Source organism: Lissotriton helveticus, assembly GCF_964261635.1.
Source record: "Lissotriton helveticus chromosome 1_1 unlocalized genomic scaffold, aLisHel1.1 SUPER_1_unloc_71, whole genome shotgun sequence".
Classification (NCBI taxonomy): Eukaryota; Metazoa; Chordata; class Amphibia; order Caudata; family Salamandridae; genus Lissotriton; species Lissotriton helveticus.
In genome coordinates, this window is record NW_027611716.1 from 804,783 (window position 1) to 825,960 (window position 21,178).

A 21,178-nucleotide genomic window follows, 5' to 3' on the forward strand; every position below is an offset into this window, starting at 1 on the left:
GCCTGGGACGACTCCTGGTGGCCTCCCGCCCTGGGCACCGCACCCAAACCAACAGACCATGCACGCAACCTGGGCTTCATCCTGGACTCCTCCCTCTCCATGACCAGGCAAGTCAACAACGTCTCCTCGGCGTGCTTCAACATCCTACGCATGCTACGGAAGATCTTCTGGTGGATCCCCACCGAGACCAGGAAGACCGTCACCCAGGCCCTCGTCACAAGCCGACTGGACTACGGCAACGCCCTCTACGCCGGTACCACCGCCAAGCTCCAGAAGAGACTCCAGCGGATCCAGAACGCCTCAGCCAGACTCATCCTCGACATCCCACGAACCAGCCACATCTCCGGACATCTGAGAGACCTTCACTGGCTCCCAGTCAACAAAAGAATCACCTTCCGCCTCCTCACCCACGCACACAAAGCCCTACACGACCAAGGCCCGAGCTACCTCAACAGCCGAGTCAACTTCTACGCTCCCAAACGCCACCTCCGATCAGCCAACCACGCCCTCGCCGCCGTCCCCCGCATCCGAAGAGCGACTACAGGAGGAAGGTCCTTCTCCTACCTGGCCACCAAGACCTGGAACTCCCTCCCTCCCGACCTGCGCCTGACCCAAGACCACCTCTCCTTCAGGAAGAAGCTGAAGACCTGGCTGTTCGAGCGGTAGCGGCCCCCCCCCCCCAGCGCCTTGAGACCCTACGGGTATGTAGCGCGCTTTACAAGTGTCACTGATTGATTGATTGAATGGATGGGTGGTACTTGCAAGTGATGCTGTTGAGAAGCAGAGGTGCTATGGATGGGTGGTACTTCTGTCGTGTATTTCTATAGGTTCTGAATCGATCCCCCTATTCCTGACCCTATTCTGGTTAAACTAACTAGCTAGTTAACTAACAGTCAGCCCATGAGGCAAGAACAGCCCCCATGATGCAGATACCGTTATCTGACGCAGTCACACTACGGCACAGGAACGTGTTATCTGATTAGGTCATAACGCTTGAGATCTAATTAGACAAGCGACATTCCTCCAGCCCCTGATAAGGCATACGACGTTCTCATAACAAATCAAACCTATGACAACCTGGATAATCCGTGCGGCCATTGTTTTGATTTCACAGAGAACTTTTGTAAAAGAATGTGCTAACGAGCAAGTCGTATGACATCTTTATTTACGTACCTATGTCCATCCTTACGTCAATCTCGGCACCTTTAAGGTATAAATATTGCCGACCTTGCCCTATGCAAACACACGCGTGGTGACAAGACGGAGCAGCCATACTTGCCGAAGCCGAGAGCAGAAGCAGACCCCGCAGGCAGCAGCCCCGCCTTCCTGACGCGCTGAGAGACGCGCTGCTATCTCAAGCCGAGAGACCCAGCACCGGCGTTTCTGGGTAGCCCTCGCAGGCAGCCTGGAATATCGAGAGCAGAGAAAGAGATACCATTCCTCATTCATCCTAACTTCCAGGTACAGAACTGAATAACCCCTCACAGAGAATTCTTTAGTTATTCACTTGGCAAAAACAAACTTAACTTAAACTGTAACTTTCTATTCCCGCCCACGCATTAGACTTAGGTCAGGTACACGGGGTAGGCGTATTTAGAAACACCAGTTGAGTACGTTTAGTCAAATGTATATGTGTATGTAAATATATTTTAATCATTTTAAAACATCATATGGCTCAGAAACCATATCAATGTTTTTACAGTATTATTTTATACTATTGCTTCTAATGTATGCACTTTACTTAACTATAAGTATTGCAATAATATCGATCCATTTCTCATGTATGAGAAAAGAGACTGATCAATAAATAACACCTTTTATTGAACACGCCCGTCTCTTCCTTTTTCTCTACATTCTGATGAGACTAAGAATGCACGTACTGACTGAGTAAAATAATTGCCTTGTGCTCACACGACTCTTGAGATTGACTCTTGATTAGGGGAGAGCAAAGTTGTCATGTTCTATGGTTGTCAGAAACTAAATCCCTTCTTGTCTAATCAGGGGAGGTAATTCTTTCCTGAACATTCGAGAAAGTTTCTAGCGAACTCTGAGCTTAGCTGGCAAACCCAAAAATTAAGTCTAGTATCGACAGTAGTAGACCTAGTTAACGTCTGGTCTAGGCCTTTACTGCTGTAGGTATTATTCCAATGCGCAGAGCCTATTGGGAAAATAGGAGCTACACTACATGGCGCCCAACGTGTTTGGAAAGGGCGATAAAACTAACGTAAGACATTTAGAGTAACTCAGTCGTGCTTTCTCACTCAGACCCCTTTTCCCAAATACTCCAAAGACGTCTGGAGTGGGTGAAAGGTTATATCCTCCAAAACCTCGCAGGAGGGAACTCCTATGTATGGTTTTTGGTCAAGTCAACGTTGAAGGATACACTGTTCCAAAATATTGTGCATCTAATCTCTGTTTCCATAAAGAAACCTGATCTGCAAATAAACATAATACCATTCTGTCAGTAAAATGGACAGCGATGAAGAAAGAGAGGCTACTAGATTAGCAGCTGAAATAGCAGCAGCTGACACTACAGCACTCGATGCAGACCCGGATATAATACTCATCCAGGTCGCCAAAAGGAGATCTATAACTCTAAAACTTATAGAAAATGGACTGACACCTAGAGGTGGCACAGTCATATTCGTAATTGAGGCACACTAATATCGGCAGACAGAGGTATACTATACATGGATACATTTTCCAGCAGCTAATGCTGTAACAAAATACTTCCACTATTACAAAGTAGAGGAACCTCCTAATGAGTACACTCCTTTCGAGGAGGTGGAAGTACCACTCAAATTCCAAGAGCATTTGCTCTTATTTGATGGCGCCCTAAAACATAACAATCACATTACAAGGCTCGGTCCTTTAGGAAGACCAGGAGCAACGTGGCCGGTCCTAGCCGGATACACACCACATCCAGACATCGACGAGATGCCTGCACCGCAGCTGTTAATACAGCTAAAACAATTACTAAAAATTCATAGACAATTAGTTCAGTATGTAATGCGGACTTCAACAATTCAGCCAGCGATTAAACTTCCACAGCTGACCCCTCACCAGGGGAACACAAATAAAATTACACCACAGAACATCCAATCCTGCCTAGGTAAAGTTCCAGCTAAACGGGAACAAATACCATTCTGGTTGGCACAGAAAATAACCCAAATAGAGGCGGTGTTTCCTGACACCACCCCATTAGAAAAACACAGAATTCTGACTATATGTCTCCCAATGGGAATCGCACCACACATAGAGGACTGTGACACTTGGGGTACAGTCTTTGCTTCCATCTACACAAAAACGCACGGTGTTCCATCCATTTCGGTGAAACCAGATGTGCTAAAACAAATTCAAGATGAATACGGTCCAGAACCTGCTTTAACTCTTGGTATGAAATTACTGAAAGACTTCAAGCAGGTCTCGGCTATATTATTAGCCAACATAAAAGGTGAAGCAGCAAACGTGGCGATCCGCCAGAGGTTAAAAGAGACAGATATAGCAGACCAACCAGCTGAAATTGCCAGAATCATAGAAAAATCTTATGAAGAACTAGGCAGAGATAGTCTGGGTGGAATACCAGTAAAACCGCAACTGACTACAAGTCCAGAAAAAATATTTTTTAATAATAATAATTCACCAAAAAAGAACTGGGATGGAAACAAACAATCCAATCCTAAAGAAAAGAAATTCCAGTCCAGAGGAAGGTCTCCTAGGCGAAGAGAGAAATCTCCGAACCAAAGACAGAGGTCACCGCAGAGTGACCCCTCTGGGAATAGATATAACCTTAGAAATAGGGATAATATTAAAAAACCTGATAGATATCAAGACATTGATACGCGTCCCTCTCAATCTTTTCAGACTTCCTCGCAGAAATCGGAAAGAAGAGGACGATCAGAAGAGCACGCCAAGTCCAAAGACAAGGAACCTGCTCAACTGAAAAAGAAATTACAATTTCCCAAAAAGAAGGTAGCCAGTATCAAGGTAGTTAACAATGCCGAGAATACTGAGGACACAACTGAAAAACGGAGAGTGGGCTCAGACAATGCTAGACAGCGCAGCAGAGGTGAGCATAGCTCGCAAAGTCCTTATGAATCATCTGGAGACAGTGGACACGAATGAATACCTTCAAGTGGAAACTGCAGACACCAGAGTTAGCAAGCCCCACAAGATATACGAGATAACATTACGTATAGAGGGAGATAAGACTAGGAAAATAAGGGGACTATTTTGGGATAACCTCTCCAAGGGCTATGACATCCTTCTAGCTGAAAAAGACTGGCCACCAGAGTTTGTCAGGGAGTGCCCTCATGGCGAAGAAGTAATTATGCCTGCCTTCTCGAATCAAATCCCGATTCATAAAAAATATACACTTGCTAGAAAGTGGGCAGTGGCCTTAGCACCTGCTTTATATAAAAATCATGTAGGATGGGATGAGGATTCTCCTCCTCACAAAATCCAGTTAAAATCACAACCAACTGCACAAAGGCAGTACCCAATTAAGCAAGAAGCTAAAAAACAGGTAAATGAAATACTAGACCAGCTAGAATACCAGGGGGTGATTGAAACTTGCACCTCACAGATGAACAATCCTTTGTTTCCGGTCGCCAAACCAGACAACTCATATCGTCTAGTTTTGGATTACCGACACCTTAACACATGTTGCAAAACTTTTGCAGTGCAAAACTCACACAGTGCTGCACTAATGAATAACATAGTGCGCAAAAAATACAAAACAACCTTGGACATCTCCAATGGATTCTTTTGTCAAAATATAGCACCAGAGAGCAGATATTTAACTGCATTCTCAGTAAATGGCACTCAAAAACAATTCTGTCGGTTAGCCCAGGGGTACAAGAACAGCCCGGGGGTATTCTCAGCGAGAGTAACAGAATTACTACAACTATATGATGATGAAGCATTATCTTATGTCGATGACATTTACTTAACAGATGATGACTTGGAGACTCACTTGAAAAGAGTGAACACCATAATACTTGGTTTCGCTGCAGAGGGTTACAAATTCAACTTCAAAAAATCCAGAATTGCCCATCTGACGGTCCTATTCTTAGGATATGAGTTATCAAGTGAAGGCAAGAGCCTGGCAGACAATTTCCTAGAGAAATGTGCCGTAATCCAAGCTCCTAAAACACTAAAAAACCCACAGTCAATTCTAGGCTTCCTAAATTTCGGAAGAACATACATTGCAAATTACGCAGAAAGGGTCAAACCCCTTTATGATCTAATTAAACCAGACTTTAAAAGATCCAGTTGGACTCAAACACACACAGAAATTTTGAGATCCTTACAAACAGACATGTTAATTAAAACAAAATTAGAAACACGTGATAACACACGCAACCTTGTGATCCGAGTCATCCCAGGGAGATGCGGATTCACATACCTAACCTCTAATGAGGGAGATAAGGTACCAATTGCATTCAAATCACACTTGTACACTAAGGCTGAAATGAAATTTAGCCCAACGGAAAAAATTCTTACAGCAACACAGACAGCTATAGCAAAAGAACGAGCCCTGGCACAAGGTAAACGAATAGTAATCGTGACACCAATACCAGCCTTAGAGGCGGTAACAAAGGCAAGCATTCCAAATGCTAAAGCACTCCATCCGAGATGGATACAATGGGCTAACTCTCTTGCTGCAACAGACGTGGTGTACGAATTTGATCCTTACTTAAAAACACAAGAATTTCTCTAATATGAATTTGAATGTCCTCCGCCAACCGAAATTCTGCCTCTAGAACACTACGGCTGTATAATATATACAGACGGATCAGCACAACCCGCAGTAGGGGGTAAACAAGCTTACAGTGCTGCGTGCGCGATTGTTAAAGGTCGTTGGCACGAAGGGAAATTTAAATCAACCCTCACTAAAACGCAATCTCTAGGAGATTGCACAGCTCAGCGAGCTGAACTACTAGCATTCAAGATGGCGCTTGAAAATACCGATCGAGAATTCCCCACACTCATAGTGTGCGATTCGTATTATTGCGTTCAATCTTATAATGAATACTTGCAGATCTGGCTTCAAAGCGGTTTCAAGGATGCGAAAGGTGGCACAATCAAACATAAAATGCTATGGGAACAAGTAGCTCTTTTGAAAAAAGAACTACCAAAGACTCACGTGACTCACTCACTGAGTCATCAGCGTGATGGCGGTCACGTTGTAGGGAATTCATTGGCTGAAGCAGCCGCAGCGGCAGCCACTAAACCGGCTCCCGTAGATCGAAAAAAGCGTACATTAAAATACATTGACGGTGAAACATTGCTGGCAGTGAAAACGTCATCAAAAGGCGACTGCTCAGCGTTACCGATCAACTATCCACTCAATTATACATACATAATCGATGCAAACTCCGTCCCTTTTGCTCGAATCCCTGGAGTGGGGGATAGAGTGATTCCAAACATGGACAGGAGAAACTTGTTAATCGCAGACGCACACATGGGCGAGGGTCTCAGACACCTTAAATTAAAAGATTCTCTGGAAGAATTACAATCACGGTACTGGTGGCCAGGCATGAGCCTGCACTACACCATGTTTGTAAAAAACTGCCCAAACTGCAACAGAGATCGCAGTGGGGAGAGAAGCAGTTTAATACCTCGTCGTATCAAGGCAGATAATATTACCAGCAAAAAGAATGGCTTGCGATTAACATATACAGGCTAGTTTCCACTTATAATGTAGATCCACAGCACTCGGCTGACGTCCGGACTGTTATACAAGATTTGTGAGTCTAAATGGCATATACGCTAAGAGCATGCTACGTTCGACCATTTCTTTCACTCAGGCAATCCAGCCTGGGGGGGAAACATGGCCAAATGAGCACAGCCCAGCGGGAATCTTCTCACTTCCTTCCTGAGGGTATGGGATGGTGTAAAGAAAAAACCAAGGCAGAAAGCAATCTATAATAGAAAGGATATTAGGTTCGGGAGCTGGGTGGGTCAAACATCTAATAAGTGTCCAACGTAGTCTAAATAACTTGCCAAGAAATTCTCTGAAGGGATTCAGTCCGTACGAATTATTATTCGGAACTAGGATGTTGATCTCTGACCTTGATAGTCAGACTTCAGTGGTAATAGAAAAAACCTTTGATGTCAAAGACCGTTTGGCTATTTTGCAGGACTTAAACAAAACAAGAAAAGACCTGAGCAACATACAGTTGAAACAACAGCCAACAACCACTGAAGAGTCACCACCTGTCCCAGCAAGACCTGTCTGGATTCCAAAAGTCGGGGATCTAGTCAGGGAAAAGATCGCGGTAAAGAAGGAATTTGGGCCTTCTTACAGAAAAGCAGTTCCTGTCTTGTCTGTCAACGGGACAAGATCAGTTGTACTACCGCCACTTGCTGGAAAAAAGGAGAACCGAGTTGTATCCATCGACCTGGTAAAACCACAACATGTGGCCGATAACAAACAGTAGGCCAAGTGGACTCCCAATAAGTAGCAGAACACCAAGGTTTGCTACCAGTACAGAGGTCCTAACAAAGAGGCTCATCACATTTGAAACGCCTACAGAAGAACAACAAGGACTATGCAACAATGCAATAGAACTCAGACCTCTGAAAACCCAAATAAAGACATTTAGCAGAGACACACCAATCTATACTGAAGTACCAAGTGAAAATGCAAAAAACAAAAATCCTGAACCAATTGGAACAATTGACAGAACTGCATCCGGTTACTTCATCAACTTCGATGATTCCTCTGACGGCTTCAGTGAATCAAAGACACAGCCATCATCAAAATCCTTTAAAGACAAAGCGAAGGAACTTTTGAAACAACTGAAAGAAACATATCTGATTTCTCCATGGATTGAATTTTGGGTGGGTTTTGGTGCATTTTTCCTCATTCTTTGGCTCATCATGGTATTTACTTTGGGACGCTTCATTGAGGGAAAATATGCTAAAATGGACACAGCAAGTCAGAACATCAACTTGGTCCTCAAACCACACACATCTTCACACGTCGAGAAAAGAGAACTTTCTTCAGAACTTTCTACAGCCAACTTCACAGCAAATCCGATACCTGGTGGGGTAGCCTGGGACAACACTGACTATGAAATTTATGGTCCGGTCGAGATCCTGAAATATCCACACCAAATTAAGATCTCCTTGAGTGACTTTGTAAAACCAAACTCATTTGCTGATGATTGGGACTTTGAAAGTATTAACAATATGATGTCTGACTTAGTAATGTCTGCTAAATTTACAAAACATGATTATTTGCAGGGTTCTACAAATTATGATAGTATGTATTGCTATAACCACTATGGTAACCATTTTTTGCATAAATCTGCACAACCTAGGAATGTTTTAAATTATAATCAATGGGAACATTGTGCAACACCTCCAAAAGGGAGCTCAAGAACCGTTTATGACAAATATTCATACTTTCAAGGTTTTAACACTAGTAATGCTGAAACATTTTATTTTAAATTGTCAAACAAGACAGGGACCAAAACCATGATAACCAACACGAAATTGATTTATTCTGATTCGTTCTTTGAACAAATGAATACTTTTGGATTTGATTATTGGGACAAAAATGTTGATTTGAAAAGTGTTTGGGGTACAAAAGAATGGCAAGTACAGGGTATAGAAGCTTTGTTTAGAGCCTGCATGATCCCAGAACAAATGATATTTTTAAATGACACTGTTCAACAAACCACCTGTCTTGGCTTAGCCAAAATCAAAGATTTAAATAACCTGTCTATTCCAAAGCCAACAATGTTTAGCAATAACTCTGATACAGATGAAGAAATAGACATAAACCATATACTTAACCAAAACAGAACACATCCTGATTGGAAACAATGGTTGATCTGGCCCACAGATACAAATCACTGTCAAAATAGATTCCTGAATAAAACACAGGGTTTCAAAATGAACAGGCCAGACCCTAGATATCCCCAAAGACATCACCCAGGGATAATAACAACCTACAGTGTGGGCAAATTATGCCTTCAATGGCTACAGACTTCCACACTGCCTGAAATTAAGCAACACCTAACTTTACTTACTGTTGGTGCTGACTTGCGTGATTTCATAATGGGACCACGCAAACAGCGTCAAAAGCGTTTCATAGCAGCCTCTGTATATGCAGCATACAATGAGGCCTGGAAGGTTACTCAAATTGAAACAGCAGAGAGAATACGTGAAATTGATCGTATTAATTTGGAAAAATCACTTTCTGTAGTGGACAATGGGTTAATGACTCTGTCCTCCAGAATTTTTTCATTGGACAGCATTGTGTCTTCAGCAATTGATATATTATCGCAAGACTTACTGTTATTACAACATGGTCAGTCACAATTGCGTTCTATTGTACAGCTTGGCTGGACGTTACAAAATCTGCGTTCAGGCTATGTGCCTTGGCGTTTAATCAACACAACGTCACTATTCCAAATCTTTAACCTTACTGATAGACAAATCGGTATGGCGCAAAAGGGTGCTGATTATACAATCTTGAGCATTGAAAAACTAGAAAGATTACCGTTGACAATGTCAGAACGACCTGTCAGTGAATGGATAATCCACGGAATCATAAATATTCCAATCTCAACCTTCAGGTTTCAATACTGCCAAAAATATATACAGGCTGGCATGTACGAGAAATTGGGAAAGGGGTACCTTAAAACAACTTGGAACCTGCCCTATTCACATGCATGTGTCAGTAACAAAGGACAGAAAGTGTTTCTTAGTGGCAACAATTGTGCTATGTCACTAAGCGGCACGCTTCTGTGTAACGGAATTAGTTTGCACGGAGCCTGTGAAGGGAATTCATACAACCTTTCATGTCACCAGCAAGGCGCACCTGCAACTGAAATAGAACCATTCTTTCAAAGACTCTATAATGGGAGTTACATTCTTATTGTAGACCGCAGATGTTGTAGTCGTATGCCCGGGACTCCTTATCTCGTCACTACGACGGCGAAGGTCAAGTGCTGTGGACGTTCTTTGTTCCCCAGCTCCTTTCCAGACAGGGAGGCAAGGGCATGGCCCGGTTTGAAAATTACTTCTATTCGAATAGACACTTTAAGCAGAATGAAAACAGTGCTTCTTCAGACGCCTACAAGGCTCACGTCATCTAAAGAAACGTATGATCTACAAGTCGCAAGGACGACTGCAGAGATACATACATTATTATCAACCAATTCCCCCGTACATTTCGCGGAAATCCTAAGCGAAATCTTAAATATTTCTGATACCACTGGGGTCTCAAAGGTATTTAAGACAGTATTTTCGATGGCATTAACACCATTCAAAGCCATACTGGGTATTTTTCCAGATTTCGTCCATTCGATTTTTGGCGGACTTCCCCTGATCCTGGGACTAATTGCAGGAATCCTATTCCTAGTCCTTATTTTTCGTTATGGCAACCCATGTCACAGATCAAACTCTCACGACAATGGAAGAAACGATCCTAGCCATTGGATACCGGGACCGGATATCAAAAATCCTGGGACTCTCCCGGCTTAGAGACCTGAACATGACTTGGTTTCTATCATTTCGACCAATGTGGCAAAGGTGTGTTTTACCTGTACTAAGGTGTCTGCTATGCGGAGAAGAATGCGTGTTAGACACCTGTCTGACGCTACAATCGGATGCGCCAGTGGATGCAGATACACTGTTGGTTCCTACCAAGGTTCACGCTTTGTGCTGCCCTCAAAGGCTGCCAATCCTGATGACGGCATTCCTGGAATCTTCACCACTACGATTGAAGGGTAGTGAAGTTCAAGATGAAAGCAGCATCGAACAGGTACGACCTTCTGTCAGCAATGCAAATCAGAATGTCAATGCAGACAATCATGCGCATGAATGCATGGTTACACCTATTTCTGACTTAGTGGAACTTTCCCATGAAGCTGTTGACAGTTTTTTCGAAAGCCTGAATGATATGATGTTCTCTCCGGAACAGAAATAGAGACTTTTGAGTAAACTCGCACACGGCGTTCCCTGAATTCGGCCTTCAACTTTAAAAATAAAGTCACATGAACAATTACAATCCAGTTCACGGACAGCAATTTTTTCAGCAAGCCCCTAAAATATTTTTATATATATTTTTTTCCGGGACACTGATCTTCTGCTTAAAGTAAGAAACTATTCCTAGAGAACTAAGATTTCTATTTTTAGATACTTTATATAGACTTTAGCTGCCCGCTGGTATGTTCACAAATATTTTATTATGTGATGAAATGGTCTCGACCTTCCTTTCTGTATAGCCATATTAAGAGCCATTTCATGTGTATTACTCATATACCAACAAGCAATAATGCATAAAATGCGTTTTTACTTTTGCATTTAATTCATAGCTTAAGTGCATACAATATATATGACTGCAATTTTTCAGTATATTTGAAAATTTCGAAATGCATTTATGTATTTTGGGGTGGTAAGGTATACACTATACTCTATAGTATGTTGTACTATGTTATACTATGCATAGATTAGTAGATATGACCATAGTTAGCGTGGAGTGGGTGTTGTGTATTTCTATAGGTTCTGAATCGATCCCCCTATTCCTGACCCTATTCTGGTTAAACTAACTAGCTAGTTAACTAACAGTCAGCCCATGAGGCAAGAACAGCCCCCATGATGCAGATACCGTTATCTGACGCAGTCACACTACGGCACAGGAACGTGTTATCTGATTAGGTCATAACGCTTGAGATCTAATTAGACAAGCGACATTCCTCCAGCCCCTGATAAGGCATACGACGTTCTCATAACAAATCAAACCTATGACAACCTGGATAATCCGTGCGGCCATTGTTTTGATTTCACAGAGAACTTTTGCAAAAGAATGTGCTAACGAGCAAGTCGTATGACATCTTTATTGACGTACCTATGTCCATCCTTACGTCAATCTCGGCACCTTTAAGGTATAAATATTGCCGACCTTGCCCTATGCAAACACACGCGTGGTGACAAGACGGAGCAGCCATACTTGCCGAAGCCGAGAGCAGAAGCAGACCCCGCAGGCAGCAGCCCCGCCTTCCTGACACGCTGAGAGACGCGCTGCTATCTCAAGCCGAGAGACCCAGCACCGGCGTTTCTGGGTAGCCCTCGCAGGCAGCCTGGAATATCGAGAGCAGAGAAAGAGATACCATTCCTCATTCATCCTAACTTCCAGGTACAGAACTGAATAACCCCTCACAGAGAATTCTTTAGTTATTCACTTGGCAAAAACAAACTTAACTTAAACTGTAACTTTCTATTCCCGCCCACGCATTAGACTTAGGTCAGGTACACGGGGTAGGCGTATTTAGAAACACCAGTTGAGTACGTTTAGTCAAATGTATATGTGTATGTAAATATATTTTAATCATTTTAAAACATCATATGGCTCAGAAACCATATCAATGTTTTTACAGTATTATTTTATACTATTGCTTCTAATGTATGCACTTTACTTAACTATAAGTATTGCAATAATATCGATCCATTTCTCATGTATGAGAAAAGAGACTGATCAATAAATAACACCTTTTATTGAACACGCCCGTCTCTTCCTTTTTCTCTACATTCTGATGAGACTAAGAATGCACGTACTGACTGAGTAAAATAATTGCCTTGTGCTCACACGACTCTTGAGATTGACTCTTGATTAGGGGAGAGCAAAGTTGTCATGTTCTATGGTTGTCAGAAACTAAATCCCTTCTTGTCTAATCAGGGGAGGTAATTCTTTCCTGAACATTCGAGAAAGTTTCTAGCGAACTCTGAGCTTAGCTGGCAAACCCAAAAATTAAGTCTAGTATCGACAGTAGTAGACCTAGTTAACGTCTGGTCTAGGCCTTTACTGCTGTAGGTATTATTCCAATGCGCAGAGCCTATTGGGAAAATAGGAGCTACACTACATTTGGCGATGCAGTGCGTGCAATGAAATTCATTTTATTTATTTTTATGTTTACTTACCTGTATTTGGCCGTATTCCAAAGTTTTCTACCCCTCACCCTGCCCCACCCCACATCACCGCCCGGCAGCACTCCCACCACCGACCGCTACTGGTTCTTTGTAAGAATTTCCTCCATCTGAAGCCAGGCCCAATGTGTTAAGCTGATATATTACACCAGGCTTGTTCCCAGGCCATGAGTCTAGGCTGTGATAATTACTTTTTATTAGTTTCATTTCATATTTTGTTTACTAGATAAATTGGCTTGTGTGTGGTCTCATTTTGTTATTTTCTTCATTCTTTGGTATTTTTTGGCCATTTGTTAAACAGTACGCTATGAGCCTCTTGGTGCTATAGATATGAAACTTATAACAGATTCAGCTTGGTGGAAGGAACTATATTGTGAAAATACAGGTTTTTAGCTTTTTCCTTTATTTCAGGCGGGATAGTGGTCTGTAATGGTACAGAATGATCTAACACCTTACACAAACACACAAGTACAACAACATTTGAAAGTCTTAGTTTAATAAATGCAACTTTATTCTACATGGATTTCCTTCCTTATGCATTTAGATACCTTTCATGTATCTTTATGTTTATTACTTTGCACTACCCTAGATGTCACCATATATCTCTTGCAATATATTCCCTACCTCCACCGACTCATCTCAAACCTCACTCTACTACTCTCTCCAATGCACTGCCCTATTTTTAACCCCATACCTCTATCAGTATATTCTCTACCTACACTCTTTCATTCATCCTAAACCCCATACTCTTCTATCCTCTACCCCTCCTTCCATCATCTCATACCTCTTTTAGTATTCAGATCGCCCAAATAAGCCTTTCTAAACCTTTCACTCTGACTCTTCCACCTCCATCCCAAACCCCTTCCTACTGCTGTTACCCCCCCAAAAAAAACACATTCCAGACCCTTCCTTCTTTCTTCTATTGCTCCACTATTCCTTTTCAATACAAATAACAGACTAAGATCTCCACCACTCAGATTAATTTCATATTTCCCTATATCAGTCCCTACTAATTCTGTTTGGGTTCCAGAGTAGTGTGCTACCCACCAAAAAACACCTCATATGGGGTAGTAAGTGCGAAGAACAGCAAATGTAACATGATATTATCAAAATGTAAATGCTTTATTATTTCTCATGCACCTTCTGAATTCCAGCATGATTATTATGCCTGTCCATTAAAGCACCATGCTTTAATGTCTGTACTGCCAATAAATTAATGTTTATTGATACTGTAGTTTGTAACAACACTGCAAATGTACACATTGCAAAATCTCAAATTCCTTCTTTGTCTTTGGGGGGTGGACAGAATCCCCTTTTTTGTGTGAATTATATCTGTGAACAGTCTAGGTTTTTCAGAGAGTAGCATATTGTTCTGGGCTCTTTAGACCCAGTTTCATGGGCATTCCATTAGAAAAAAGGGTGTAATTTTAACCGTCTACATAATATCGTTGTGAGACAATATAATGTATTTGAGTGACACTTTATTGCAAGATGAACAAATCCCTTGTCTGTTATATAAATGGTTCACATTACCCTCTGTTCTCCAATTTACTTCTCATAAAACTGATTGTTGTCCAGTTTTGAATGCAGAATTTGCCACTTCTTTTTCTTAGCTTGGCCTGAGGATTATCCGATCCTGATTGTCTGCCATTTTAGCCCCGCCCCCATTAACAATGTTAACCACGCACCTTTTATGCCATGTCAGCCCCCCCCGAACTTAAGACCTAGTTGCGCCCCTGCCATAACCACTGTAGCTCGGATGCATTTAACTAGGTTTATAGCGTCACTCATACCAGAGTTGGGTGTTAGAGCACTTTACATCACACACATACACTCATTCAAAATGTGTAAATCAGTGTATAGGAATGTTACTTAAGACAGAGAACTACAAGCATCCACACTGATAGACAGTATAGTTTAGGAGGACTTGGTCTGGAGAAGCAACAAACTCATAATTCAACATCTTACTCCGTGGTTGGGGGTTCTCTTTAATAATAACTGTTTATTTTTTTATCAAAATTACCCCTTTCTGCAACATTATAATAATGAAAGACTGAGGGGGGGATCATAGCGCCCTAATCTGTACCTTCCAGTTTATTTCCAGCTCTTTTATGACAGTTATTAGTTCCCTGTTGTGAGAAGTTGGCCTGATAGGTGATGTTTCCAATTCTGGAACCACCGATTATCAGACCAAACAATCCCTTATGGTGTCTGGTTGTAAGTCAACCTTATTAGACAAGCTATCCTAGGGGTAGCATGGACTAAGCAGCCTAAAGGCTTAACTTAAGAGGTCGTGTTAAGCGAGCTGTTTTACCACATACAATCCTGTAATATCAAATGAAAGGACACCACACAAGTATATATTATAAAAATATATGGGTTTATTACTAAAAACAATCCCCAGTATTCTTTATGAATAAAGGGGCACAAGCGTTAAATCAAAAGCACTGTTTAAACATACAAAGTTGCACGATTATGGATGAGGGCGGGGGCCACTCAAACCATATACTAAACAAGTGGTATAAGAGATACCAATCGACCAGTGGTTAGGCCTAGGGCCTAGGGAATCGCTGGGAGCAGTCAGGACAAGCAATGCTGAAGTCGGGAATGGCCCACGGGATTCGGGTGCAGTGCGGAAAGCGCACGCGTGCACCAATGTTAACCAATGGTGCGTAAAAGTTGTAAAGTTAAAGTTTAAGGACACTTCCGCTGAACCTAGAGGAACAAAACTTAAGACACAGACCCTAGAGATGTGTACCAGTGTGGGAACACCGGCGGAGCAAAGTTACCTCACCCACAGGAAGCGGTGCACATGGTCGAAGTTGAGTCGGGTTTCGTCACGCAGGCTCTTGGTGCTTTAAGCTGAAAGGGCTGCAGGCGGGGTGAAAGAGAAGTGTCCGGTGGAGTCCAAGGGTGGACTCAAGTCGAAAAGTACCTGAAAGCAGAGGGGACAGAGTCTGGGTCACTGAGCAGTGACCAGGGTGGAACCAGGACGGAACCAGGCAATGTCGGGCGCAATCAGGTGGTCGTCGAGGAGCTTCTCTCCGCTGTCACGTGGGCTCTGGGGCATCTGCGACGTCCAGGAGCAGGTCACGATCTGTCCCACGCAGGCTCTCGCCGTCGGCGCTGTCGGCTTCAGGATTGGAGCAAACAACACTTGGCAAAAGCAATCCACGCGGAACCGGGAGATTGCTTCTCACTCGAACCAGGAAGGTCAGAGTGGGGGCTCCTTTTCAGGGGAGCTGGTGCGGATCTGGAGCAACCAGATTCACAAGTCGTATTCGTAGTTTCGTCGGCACAGGGACCACTAGCCGGCTGGCAAGTGACCGGGCCAACGCGTTGAGCCAAATGGAGCAGAAGGGCCCCACGCAGCACTCGTCGAGTGTGGAGGGCTGAACTTCGTTGCAAGAGTGGCTCAGGGTTGGGGCTTCTCAAACCCTGGTGTACAGCTTCGAGGGTCACTCGTGGGCTGCACGGTCAGCGTCTCGTGGTCAATTCAAGATGGCGTGCCCCACGCTTCCGGTCGCCTCCACGGGTCTCAGCTCTGCAGGGACTGTGGATCGGGCTGTAGGAAGGCAGGCAAGCTTGATCTCGTCGATCTCAGTCGCTCGAGTTCCGGCGGGAACTGCGACAAAGTAGACGTCGAGGGCTGGATGGTGCCTGTTTACACAGGGTGGTCACTCCTTGACCACAAGGGAGATTCTTCGGGCTTCCACGTTGAGTAGAAGGTCCAAGGGTCCAGAGTTTCGTTTCTTATGTTTCGTCAGGAAATCTAAAGTGCATTGGCACTGCTCCCACTCTTATTCGAATCTGGGGGGCGTGATTACCTGCTAGGTCCCCTCCTATGGGTGGGACCCAGGAAGGGGGTGGATACACCCCTTTCCTTTGATCCAGGCCGCCCTGGCACGAGGGCTGGAGTGCCCCAGAACCGGTTTGGCCGGAATATGCAAGGGGCAGCCTTGTGCGCCCCAAGCAGTGTCTGGTTTCTTTTAGACCTCCCTGCTACAATCCACTATCTCCTGTCTGGAGGGTGGTAAAACCCCCCTGCGACAGGAAACCCTTTGTCCAGGCCCCATTTGGCGGACTTTTGGTCAGCTGCAGGGGTCCAGACCCGTGTCTGTGGCAGAGGCATCCATTTTGTGGATCTAAGGCCCTTTTTGAAATTAACCGCATTTAAGTAAAGTAACATGTCTTACCCCTCTAGAGGGGTGGAATGCTATCCCCGTCGCCAGAACTGGCGAGGGGATAGTATTCCAAATCGTATGACACCTTACACGACATGTTTTGATAAAGCCAAACCAAAGATGCTATATAACCGCGAGGATTATAAGGCACTTAAGAGTATATGGTATGGCGTTACCCTGAAACAGCTTAGGGAGTTGTTCCCGACAGCTGCAGACAGGCTCAGCTCATGCTAGAGCTCCATCTCACATTAAACCACGCACTCTGCCTCCAGGATTGATGAGGCCTTCCATAGGAGTGGCTCACAGGTTTATATGTGTCCAGATATAGGTTTAGACATAGGTATACTATATCTAAGTAAGGGGTGCTTACACCACCTTACCCCAGCTGAGTGATCAGCCAGTTGTGTCAATTTAAGAACCAGCCAGGGGTGGCAAAAGATATGCTGCAGCCCCTGGTAGGCCTTGGTGGCCCCTATGCCCTGGGCACCTATAGTGCATTATACAGGGGCTGACAAGGAGTCCATTTCCAATTGGGTTATGTGCCTATAGCACATGTATCCTTAATTTAGTGAGAGAACAGCAGGCTGGGGGTCTGATCAGCAGGCCCACAGCCTCAGTAGTCGAAAACCAGTGAAGCAAAAAGCAAAAATTTGGGGTGACCATAGGATAGCAGACCCTACTCTCCTACACCTGTTCTAAACTGGGATTTTAACTTTTACACTTCAAGTAAAAAATGACCTCTCTAACTAAAGCGCTGACCTTTTTTCCATATATGCACTCCCTGATCCGCATGGATTGCGTATTTTGCAGTAGGAATATTAGCCTGCTGTGCTACTTTGTAATCAGTCAAAACTTCCACTGGAGAAAATGATCGTACTTCAAGAAGAACATTAATCAGAGTTATCGTGCCATTTTTGTTGTTGTATGAACATTTCAGGAGGAAATGAAAGCGACAGCAGGTGCTTCTTAAACTTAAATACTTACAAACATGGTGAACACTACTCGTAGTTATCATTAAGATATTTGCTCAGAATAGACTGTAATCGTGCTCCATTGACCAAGTGCTGCCATCCACAGTTACCGTCTTAGAGCTCGAGCCTTGTAAACACTAGAGTAAAAGTCTCATACATTAATGGATATTTAGATATGGCTCTGAAGGCGCCCCGAGGGTATCTTCCAGAGGCCAAGAGACCAGAAAAGAGGAACGGAGTGCCCTGAGGAAAAAGCCGAGACTAGACAATTCAAAGCTTTATCGGACACATGAGCTGTTCGCTTGAAGCTGGTACTGTCAGATATGTGCGTTTCTAAACAAAAGTGTTCGCTCCGATGATACCAGCCAGGTTTAGTAAAGTAGCAATGATTACTCCAACACTATCCAGGACATTTGGTAAAAAATTCTTATCACTAAATAAGACACTGCTGGCAGGCAGAGGCTCTAAATGATGGGAGCCTCAACATTTGTAACTTTCAATTAACGTTCTTCATGGAATTTATGTTATGCGTCCAGGAATTGCCTTCCGCATATACTTACTTAATTATGCAGTGATGGCCGAGAGAGTACAGCTGCATTTTCCATGTCGGCCTCGCTTATCTAATGCCTGACTGCCCGAGCTCGCTTGGGCCGGCTCAGTGTCAGCTGAGAGCTATAGACAGGGGTGCCGGGCCGGTTTGCTCGGGTGGCATCAAGACCACGGTGCCCCCTGTGGTGTCGTCCATGGGGGTCGGACTCATGCTTAATTGCAGAACCACAGCAGTCCTCATTTCACAGCGAGCGGGCTCAGTGGAGAATTAACTGCTGCCCGCCCGGTGTTTACCAATGATTGGCGGAAGTAGCTGTGACGTCAGGAAAGTGCGGAATGCGCGCGGCTGTGCGGTGATTATTTCAACAATCGAATGCATGATGTGGGCTTACCCAGGCCACCCTCTAAGTGTGCGGAGCTGCACGTGCTGCGCGGCCGGTGTAATAGTGGAGGAAGAAGGTGTTAAGACAGATGCTGATAACATAACATATAACAAATAGAAATTGATCAGCGTGTGGGGGCCATCGGTATATGTATTACACTGAAAGCTGGACTACCTGATCAGGATTTTCGTTTTTTGTCCTCATCTTGCCAACTCTCTTGCTAGGGTTGATCTTACCCCAGAAACTGTTCTGGAGGGGACGGAGTACATCTCTGCAGAAGAATACTGCTGGTTCCACTTCCAACTCCTTTACGAAAAGGGGACCACAACACAGGAGAGGCCAGGACCCACATCATGTTTGGCTTAATCATTGGACCCACTGATCTTTTCTCTCCAATTTACCAACATTGTCCAGATCTTATCCTGACTCCTTGGGTCACAGGCCATATCAGACTGGCTCGTATAGATGAGAATTTTGAGGCACTCGGAAAAAGATGGGGGACTTTCAGACTTCCAAAGCCTACATATCTCCAGCCTCGCCACCAAAACCACATAGAAAATAAACTTGGGAACAGCAGAATGTATTCGTACATCTTCCTCTTGGTTGAGTCCAAAGAAAACAAGACGAGCTCTTACCTTAATCTGTTTACCTATTACTTCCCCAAGAAAATCACACACCGAGGTCCAGTAAGAAGCGATCTTCGGACACAACATAAACATGCAGATCATCTGCTGACGGAAGCATACACCTTGGGAAGTTGTAGATATTACCTGTGACCTTTGATAGCTTCGCTGGGGACCAATACACTCTATGGGTGGAAAACAGATGATTACATTTAAGCGAGGCGGGTTTTACCAGAGTCCAGCGACATTTGCTTCAAATGTCCATCCCCAAGCTCCTTTGCACATAAATTTGAGATTTCAATCTTGATGTTTTCATCCGCCTCCATCAAGGTCCAATACCAGAATGAGACTTCCTTTTCCGATCGGTCGACTCTCATGACCTGATCGAACTTAGAGTGGTAGAGTGAGGGCAGTAGAGTGAGGGCAGTATAGTGGTAGAGTGAGGGCGGTAGAGGGGTAGAGTGAGGGCGGTAGAGTGGTAGAGTGAGGGCAGTAGAGTGGTAAAGTGAGGGCGGTAGAGTGAGGGTGGTAGGGTGGTAGAGAGGGCGGTAGAGTGAGGGCGGTAGAGTGGTAGAGTGAGGGCGGTAGAGTGGTAGAGTGAGGGCAGTAGAGTGGTAGAGTAAGGGCGGTAGCGTGAGGGCGGTAGAGTGGTAGAGGTAGGGCGGTAGAGTGAGGGCGGTAGAGTGGTAGAGGGAGGGCGGTAGAGTGAGGGCGGTAGAGTGGTTGAGTCAGGGCGGTAGAGTGAGTGTGGTAGAGTGGTAGAGTGAGGGCGGTAGAGTGGTAGAGTGAGGGCGGTAGAGTGAGATCGGTAAAGTGGTAGATTGAGGGCGGTAGAGTAGTAGAGTGAGGGCAGTAGAGTGGTATAGAGGGCGGTAGAGTGAGGGCGGTAGAGTAAGGGTAGTAGAGTGGTAGAGTGAGGGCTGTAGAGTGAGGGCGGTAGAGTGGTAGGGGGAGGGCGGTAGAGTGAGGGCAGTAGAGTGGTAGAGAGGGCGGTAGAGTGAGTGTGGTAGAGTGAGGGCGGTAGAGTGGTAGAGTGAGGGCAGTAGAGTGGTAGAGTGAGGGCGGTAGAGTGAGGGTGTGAGGGCGGTAGAGTGAGGGTGTGAGGGCGGTAGAGTGAGGGCGGTAGAGTGGTACAGTGAGGATGATAGAGTGGTAGAGTGAGGGAGGTAGAGTGGTAGAGTGAGGGCGGTAGAGTGAGGGCGGTAGAGTGGTAGAGACTGACTGACTGACTGACTGACTGAAGTATTTTTAAAGCGCTCGAATGCCGTGGCGTCTTGGCGCTGCAGTGACGGAGGGGAGCAGTGAGAGCAGATCTTTTAAGGTGATGAAAAGAGCCAAGTCTTCAGCGCCTTTCTGAAGCAGAGCAAGGATTTTTGTGAGCTCAGCGCAGGGGGCAGAGAGTTCCATAGTCTGGAGGCTTGGTGCGAAAAGGACCTGCCGCCCCATCGCATTCTTTCTATTCTTGGCTGACATATCAGATCAAGACTGGCTGACCTTAACGTACGTGAAGGCAAATACCGGGG

General features: G+C 44.4%; 2 protein-coding genes across 2 annotated transcripts in view; one reads left to right on the forward strand and one right to left on the reverse strand.

The window, feature by feature from the left end:
* LOC144806435 (uncharacterized) overlaps positions 1–21,178 on the forward strand; it is a 77,367-nt gene that overhangs the window by 8,347 nt on the left and 47,842 nt on the right. The window lies entirely within an intron of this gene.
* Positions 15,569–21,178, reverse strand: part of LOC144806434 (uncharacterized) — a 226,253-nt gene continuing 220,643 nt past the window's right edge. The window contains exon 3 of the mRNA XM_078672801.1: positions 15,569–17,672. The gene's annotated coding sequence lies outside the window, so the exon portion shown is untranslated. The remainder of the gene's footprint in view (positions 17,673–21,178) is intronic.